We start from the raw sequence: 8,270 nt of genomic DNA, 5'->3' as shown, positions 1-8,270 counted from the left end.
CTATTTAATGTTTGCAGAAGTCGCAGAAGTTGAAGAAATGTCAGTTTAAACACTCATTCTTGCTCAATGGCAAGTTTGATTGAAGGCGATCACTATGAAATGCAGGCAACTAGCATGTTTGGCAGGAGAGGTTAAAGAACATCAACTTTCTTGATTATCTTTTAAAGGTTTGCTTTATGTTGATCTTCTGACTGCTACTTAATTTAAATGTAGTTCTGGCAATATTATTAAAAAGACAGGTAGGCAACTTTGAAAAAATGGGTTTTGAGTGCTCTATTAAATGGACAAAAAGTAGGAACAAGCCTAAAGGTGCGTACACACTTCCAATTTTTATCGTTCCAATCGAACGACGAACGATCGATTGGGCAAAAAATCGTTCGTAAAAAAGTAACCAACGACGCCGACGAACGAGGAAAATTGTTGGAAACGAACGACCGGACCGGCGGATCGGATTGGGCGACGATCGTTGAACATCGTTCGTGTGTACGGTCGTTCGTTGATCGTCCATGTTCAGAGCATGCGTGATGAACGAACGTCCGTTCACTTTCCTGTCGTGCACATAGTTTCTCTATCGCTTAAACGATCGTATCTATTGTGTGTTCAATATCTACGAACGATCGTGTCGTTACCTCTATGTGCAGGATCGGTGCTATACGATCGTTCATATATATCGTGCAGGAACGTTCGTCGTTCGTTTTCCGACGATAATAATTGGAAGTGTGTACGTAGCTTAATAGGATGAGGAAGACCATTCCAGAGAGTTGGGGCAGCTCTAGAGAAGTCTTGGAGCCATGCGTGTGATGAGGTTATGAGTGAGGAAGTCATTAGTAGGTCATTGGAGGAGCGGAGAGAGTGGCTGGGAGAGTATTTTTTTTAGCAGGTCAGAAAGGTAAGTGGGACAATAACTGTGGAGGGATTTGAAGGCAAAGCATAGGAGAATAAATTTGATTCTAATGGGAAATGGAAGCCAATGAAGGCAACTACAAAGAGATGCAGCTGAAGAGGAGCAGTGGGATGGATGAATGAGTGCAGCAATGATAATAGATTGTAGAGGAGAGAGTCGGGTTAGTGGAATACCAGAAATGATGATGTTACAGTAGTCCAAACAAGAGATAATAAGAGCATGTACAAGGAGTTTGGTGGTCTCAGGGGACAGGTAGGGGTGGATTTTAGAGATGTTGCCCAGGTGAAAGTGACAGGACCTGGAAATGTTCTGAATATGGGGGGTAAATGAGAGGGAAAAATCGAAGGCGACGCCAAGACAACGTGCCTGAGGGGAGGGACGAATAACAGTGTTGGTATAAGTTAGAAATATTTCAGGGGGAGATTTGGAATTTGAGGGGGGGGGGGGATAATGAGTTCCCTTTTAATCCAGTTCGAGTTTAAGAAATCTGTCAGACATCCATGATGAGATGACTGACAGGCAGCATGAGACCTTATCCAGGACTGAGGGAGACAGGTCAGGGGTGGACAGATAGATTTGAGTGTCATCAGTATACAGATATTACTGTAAACCAAAGGAGGAAATGAAACTACCACTTTAGTAAGGGCTGTTTCAGTGGAATGAGCAGCTTGAAAGCCAGACTGGAGAGGGTCAAGGAGAGAGTTGGTGCTAGGGTAATCGGTGAGTTTTTTGTAGACAAGGGACTTAAGAAGTTTGGAAACATATGGGAGAAGGAAGATAGAAGGTAGGGAGGGTTCATTATGCACTACTTCCAGTTATAGACAGAGCTGTTTGCAAAATGTATACTGCAAATTCTTTGTAGATGAATATAAATAGATGTATAAACTAGATATAGGGGAATAAAGAAAAAGTGTTTGAATGGTATGAACTAGATAGTGAAAGCAACAGACAAAGTATCAAGCTGCGTACACATGTGCAATTTTTGTCATTGGAAAGGATCTTTTACGATCCTTTCCAACGACAAAGGACTACACGATGCATGAACGGTGCTGTACATACAGCCCCGTTCTGCTCTATGAAGAGGGGAGGGGGAGAACGACGGAGAGGCACCCTGCTGCGCGCTCTCCCCCTTCCCTTGCATTGGGATCGCTCGTCGTTCATTGTTCGTGGATCCGCCAGGACGGATCCACGGACGATGAACGACGCCGACTGTACACATGCCAGATTCTTGCCCGATATCTGGCCGATGCCGATTATCGGGTGAGAAAAATCTGACATGTGTACGCAGCTTTAGACTAGTGAAAAATGTAAAACAAGATGTTTTATACACACATATTGATCTTCAGAAATAGAATTTATAAGTGATATCATTGGCAGTAAGTGTATCACCTCACTCTGTCTGTCACATACCCATACTCTGTCTTACATACAACCACTTCCTGTGAGTACCTACATAGAGTCGGGCTAGAGTCTTGTCTAGATGCATTCTGTCCTGGCAACACATTTAGGGGCAGGGTGCTAAAAGACCTGTATAGACTGGTGAAATGCATCAATTCACTCCCATCACAACAAAAGGATGAAGTAGCCTATTTGTTTAAATAGGCTGCAAATGTACCAGGCTGCACCAAAATATGGACTTGTGAGTTACCGTGTGTTGCAGTTTGCAGCGACACAGAAGCATTGGCAAGGTGCATTGGGTAGCAAAACACCGAACTGCATACCTAATCTAGATCAGTGATTCGGAAGCTATTAAAAGGTAGAGGACCACAAAACAAAGCAGGCAGCAGTATTTTTGGAACCATGTCAAAAATGGCATTTTACATAATTTCTTGTACTTAAAGGTCTATTTTTAGTAAATACCCAGCTGCATATTGTCAAAGATGAATGTATTTCCCTCTTGAAAGGACAGAGAGTGATCAAGAGAACAATCAAAAGTGCTTATTGTTCTGATTTATTAGGAAAAGATGGTGGTATTTATACAAAGTGAAGAAGGTTGTACATATAGGTAATTTAAGTAAACAGTGATCTTTCAGGAATCCAGAGTCATTGATGGCCCTGAACAATGCATGGCCCTGATATCCAGGCTATCTCCTCTCATGCCCCAGTTTATTAGCCATTGTTTCCTATTTATACTTTGGTCAGTGTAATTGTTGTTATAGTTTCTTATTTATACTTTGGTTATTGTTACACAAAAGAAACTTAATGAGATTTACAGGACAATCACTCTTCACAATGCAGTCAGCTTTCCAGATATTTCAAAAATGGTAAACAATAGTCAGTTCGTCACAAGCCTTGGCCCAGGACAAAAGGTGTAGATAAAAAAAGTCATTTGTTGATATGAGGCAAAAGCTTTGTATATAGTATACGTTATGATTCCTTCTTATAGAAAATCAAAAAGTCCACATCTCAAAAGTTGTCACTAGCAGATAATTAAACAGGAATTCTTCCACTGGTGGTTGCTAACAACTGTCTAAATGATCAACTTCCTCTGCTTTGGAATGGTATGCTTCTATTTTGTGTTGTGTCTCTGAGAACAGGGAGGTACTTAATAATACAGTCTTAGAAGAGTAGGACGTGTACTTTAGAGAAAAGGTTCTGGTTTTGTATTATTTTGCATTCATGTTCCACTTGGAATGCTCCAAAGTTCAGAAATTTTGAATTGAAGTATACAACCCACTTAGGTTTCAATTACACCGTAACTGTGCATTCGGGATGATTCCAGCTTTTTTCCCCAGACACAAACAGTGGCCTTTAAATTCTTTGCACACTATATGGAACCGATTTATACATGCTAATCATATTCCTTTAAACATTTCTTCTCTCTCTCACATAATCTCTTCTTTTATGTGTAAGAAAAAATGAAGAAAGAGCCCATAGCTGAGCTCCTCCATGCCTTATTGCTTTGTCCTTTTTTTACTCTTTAGTTCCATACCCCTTTTTTTTTTTTTTTAATTGATGCCCAAACTGATGTCCTGAACTGCATATTCCATATGTTGTCCTAATATTGTATTATATAAGTTTTCTATCCAGATTCAGATGAAATTTTTGAACCCTACAGACAATAATTTGCACATTATCTGTAACATTTTCTTTTCTTGCATAGCATTATCTGGCTTCTTTTTTTTTCCTTGCCTTGATGATTCTTGATAGTCCCAAAGTGTTCTTCTTCTTTCCTTTTCACTCACTTGCTCACTTTCAACTGCTAGGCTTTTAGGAGGTTTTAACAGCTTGGTTTTCAACTATACTATTTAAAACTTAGCCCAATGGAAAACATAAAGAAAAGAAACACTTTTAACTCCTGTGCACTCACTTTGAACTGCTAGGCATCTAAGCGCTTTCAGCAGTGGCTTTGACAAACATTTGCTGCAAGCGGTTGGCTGTCGTTTTTGTTTTCCGTTTAGTTTTAACTGGTTGCACGGTATCATGAAATATCTGTTTCCCTGCCCTTGTACTCCAAACCACTAAAAAACACAACTAGAAATGCTTGCGAAAGGGTGGTAAAAGCAGTTCCCATAAAGTTATGTAAGAAGTTGAGTGGCAGACCACCCACATGTGCTTCATGAAGCTCATCAGTACACTACAATGGAACACCCCAGGCAAACACCTGTTCAAAAAGGGATTTCATCCCTTTCACTTTGTTTTAGTGATAACCAGGTATTAGGAGCAGTTGAGAACTGCTTGATTACAGTAAATAGCAGCAGTTCTGTTGTGAACAACCATCTGTCTGAACTTGGCTTTAGCAAATCCACTCTTCCTCAGTGCAGCAGTTTATTTTGCTTTTTTTCTTTCCTGTAGCAGGTCTCTCTCCCCCTTTTGTTTTCTCAGTCAAGTTGATCTACACCTTTTTTTCAGTGCCTTGCTCCATATCTTTTATTCCTTTACTCAATCCACTAAAACTGGGCTAGAAATGTGTGTGGTTCTCAGTTACTTTCATTTGATATGAGGAATATTTCCTTATAAAGACATCCCAGGGCCCTACAACCTACTTTATTCTTGATTAGGTGAGAAAAATAGAAGTAAAGTATAGAAGAAATATAGAAGTATAGGAAAAAAATGTGTATTTCCAACAAAACATGCTGCTAAATCCTATACGCTGTGTAGAATCCCTGGTTTGTGAGTCTCCCAGAGGAGCTCCATGTAGCGCTGTAAGACCTCGTTGGCCTGGACCTGCTCAAGCTGTACGAGGAAATAATGGTGCAGAATGCTGCCATCACTGAGGGAGGGCATGATCACGATCTTGTACAAACGTGAGAAGTGTGACCTCAAGAACTGGCATCCTATCCTGAATATGGGCTACAAGATCCTCACCAAGGTACAGGCCAACCAGCTGAGGAAGGTTATCGGGGAAATCATCCACCTGAATCAGACTTGCGGCATTCCAGGGTGCAGGATTGCAGACAGCCTCACACTAGTCGGAGACACGGTACAGTACAAGAAGGAACACAACATTCACGCTGTCCTGGTCAGTCTTGCTTGGAGCCCTTCATAAGTATGGTTTCTGTTAAATGTTTTGCTCATATGTGAACCTGATCTTATCTTTATCAAGAAAGTATAAAGTAATAGCATGTTCTTTGTTATAACTAAAAGTAATCAAAGTGAAATCTACAAACATTAAAAAAACAAAATGAAAACATTGTTTGTGTAACATACTGTATAATTCAGATTGAAATTGTGTCAGATTACATAGCAGCTCACATTTGACTTTGAAGTGAAACACCCCAAAAGGTCTGCCATTTTGGTGAGGTAGGGACCCAAGTTGCCTAGCCCTCAAATGTTGGTCAGATCTTTACTGACAGCGTGTATGCCCGACTTTAATGTACTTAGGAAGTGTCCTCTGAATCACTGGAATGAACTGCAGATAGGCTGACAACATAATCTTGGATTGGTAGGTCCAGCATAGCTTTTTAATACACCAAGAGGCCCCCACAGGCCAGAAGTACAGTAAACTGTGTTTTCATAACATATGCGCTCAGCTGTCACCTCTTTTTTGATTGAATATTTACCTTTATAAAACACATCCTCCAAGCTCCTTCAATTTCCTCTTCTGTGTATTCACCCTGGAAGGGACCATACAGCTCAGTGCAATGTGTGATGAACGTCCTCAACACGAATCGTGCATGCATAAAAAGTTCTAAGGGGTAGTCCTCCTTGAACTGCCATCCAGGCCAAGTCCCTATGCCTGTTGGTAAGTCTCTTGGATCCAGACTTCGTCCAGGCTTGTTCATCCAGACTTCTTTGCAGGTGACTGCATTTTGGCCCGGGACTGGTTCTATTGAGTCCTTTCCATGGATTATCTTGTAACAGGTCCGTCTTGAGGCCATGAAGCTTGTTTACCTTTGATGAACTGGAAGATGTCCAAGTAGAACTAAGGGATGTCCCAGTTGTAGGGGATGGAGCTGTCCCATCTTAGGCTCCTCCATGGAGGGAAGGAAGCAGAATCGTAGCATAAAGTTCCCTGAAGAAGATGAAGTCCTGTCCATCAGTGTTCTTCTGACGTTGTTGCAGGCAATGTCCGGAATTCCCTTGCTGCCCTTCAGATGTTCCCTGAACATCACTTCCCCGTTTCACTCGGTCCATCTTCGAGCCCTAGATGAGGTGAAACACCCTGTTGATGGCCTTGCAGGTGGTGGTGTGTGGTGGCCAGGCCTGGGCGAGGTACTGCAACACAGTGAGAATCTTGCTGCGAAGCACCAGTGCTTTCCCTTCGATGGTGGGATGTCTGAGGCTCCAGAGCATGCACTTTTGTTGCATATTTGACAGCCCCTCCTCCCAAGACTTTAGGGGTGCTCCCTCATTGTGTTTGGAGCTGCATGTCACTTTGAGTGGATATACCAGTCACTACTACTATGTCTATAGGGTTTATATCTAGGATATATTTATTTGTGGGGAGCACGGTGGCTCAGGGGTTAGCATTCCGGCCCTTGCAGCGCTAGGTCCCAGGTTCAATCCCCAGCCAGGACATTATCTGCATGGAGTTTGCAGGTTCTCCCTGTGTCTGCGTGGGTTTCCTCCGGGTACTCCGGTTTCCTCCCACATCCCAAAAACATGCAGTTAGGTTCATTGGCTTCTCCCTAACAATTGACCTTAGACTACATTAATCACATATGACTATGCTAGGGACATTAGATTGTGAGCTCCTTTGAGGGACAGTTAGTGACATGACTATGGACTTTGTACAGCGCTGCGTAATATGATGGCGCTATATAAACACTGTGTAATAATAATAATATTTTTTTCCCTAGTGGTTGATCTTGATGAACTTATTACCTTTTTCTGTGTAACTTAGCTAAATTATTAATAGGCTGGTCATGGATGGCGGTAATGTGGAACAGAGGGCTTGATTATGCGAGCAGTCCATTATTATTATTATATTATTATTAGAAATAATAAACAGGACATATTACGCAGTGGTGTACATTAAATAGGAGTAGCAAATGACAGACAGATACAGACAGTGACAGAGGAGGAGGAGGAGGAGAGGACCCTGCCCAAAAGAGCTTACAATTTAGAAGGTGGAAGAAGTCTCCCACAAAATGAGGGGAGATGTGGAGTGATGGGAATTAGTGAGGGTTTTAAGAGACAGAAAAAGACGTAGGCAAGTTTGAAAACAATAGGTTTTGAGTGCTCTTTTAAATGAGCAGAAAGTGAGAGCAAGGCCAATAGGATGAGGAAGACCATTTCAGAGAGTTGGGGCAGCTCTAGAAAAGACTTGGACACATGCGTGGGATTAGGAGTGAGTAAGTCAGTAGTAGGTCATCGGAGGAACGAAGAGAGCGGCAAAATTAGTATTTTTTTTACCAAGTCAGAAATGTAAGTGGGACAATAACTGTGGAGGGATTTGAAGGCAAAGCACGGGATCTTGAATTTAATTCTAAGGTGAAATGGAAGCCAATGCAGAGAACTACAAAGAGATGCAGCAGAAGAGGAGCAGTGGGAAGGATGAATGAGTGCAGCATTGATAAGAGATTGTAGAGAGAATACCAGAGAGGATGATGTTACAGTAGTCCAGGCTAGAGATGATAAAAGCGTATACAAGGAGTCTATCAGCCTGAAAATGAAGAGAAGGAAGGAAGTCAGGAAAGCTCCTAACACTTGTAATTTAGAATCTATTATATTCAAGAGAAATGGAAGAAAATATTTCAGGAAGGCACCCTACTGATGGGGTAATACCTAGGCAGTACTTGCTCAAAAACAAGCAGCTGGCAAGCAGTCAGAACCTCTTTAAGGCTGGGTCTACATGGACGTTTTGTAAAAAGGCATGTAAACGTTCCTACTGAGTTTATAAGCGTTTTTATGCACTTATTCTAACGTTTTAAAACTTTTTTTAAATGCTGGAAAAAGCTGAAAAACGTCTATGCCGCGTTTA

Source organism: Pyxicephalus adspersus, chromosome Z, assembly GCF_032062135.1.
Source record: "Pyxicephalus adspersus chromosome Z, UCB_Pads_2.0, whole genome shotgun sequence".
Taxonomy (NCBI): domain Eukaryota; kingdom Metazoa; phylum Chordata; class Amphibia; order Anura; family Pyxicephalidae; genus Pyxicephalus; species Pyxicephalus adspersus.
Note: the sequence above shows the minus strand (reverse complement) of the source record.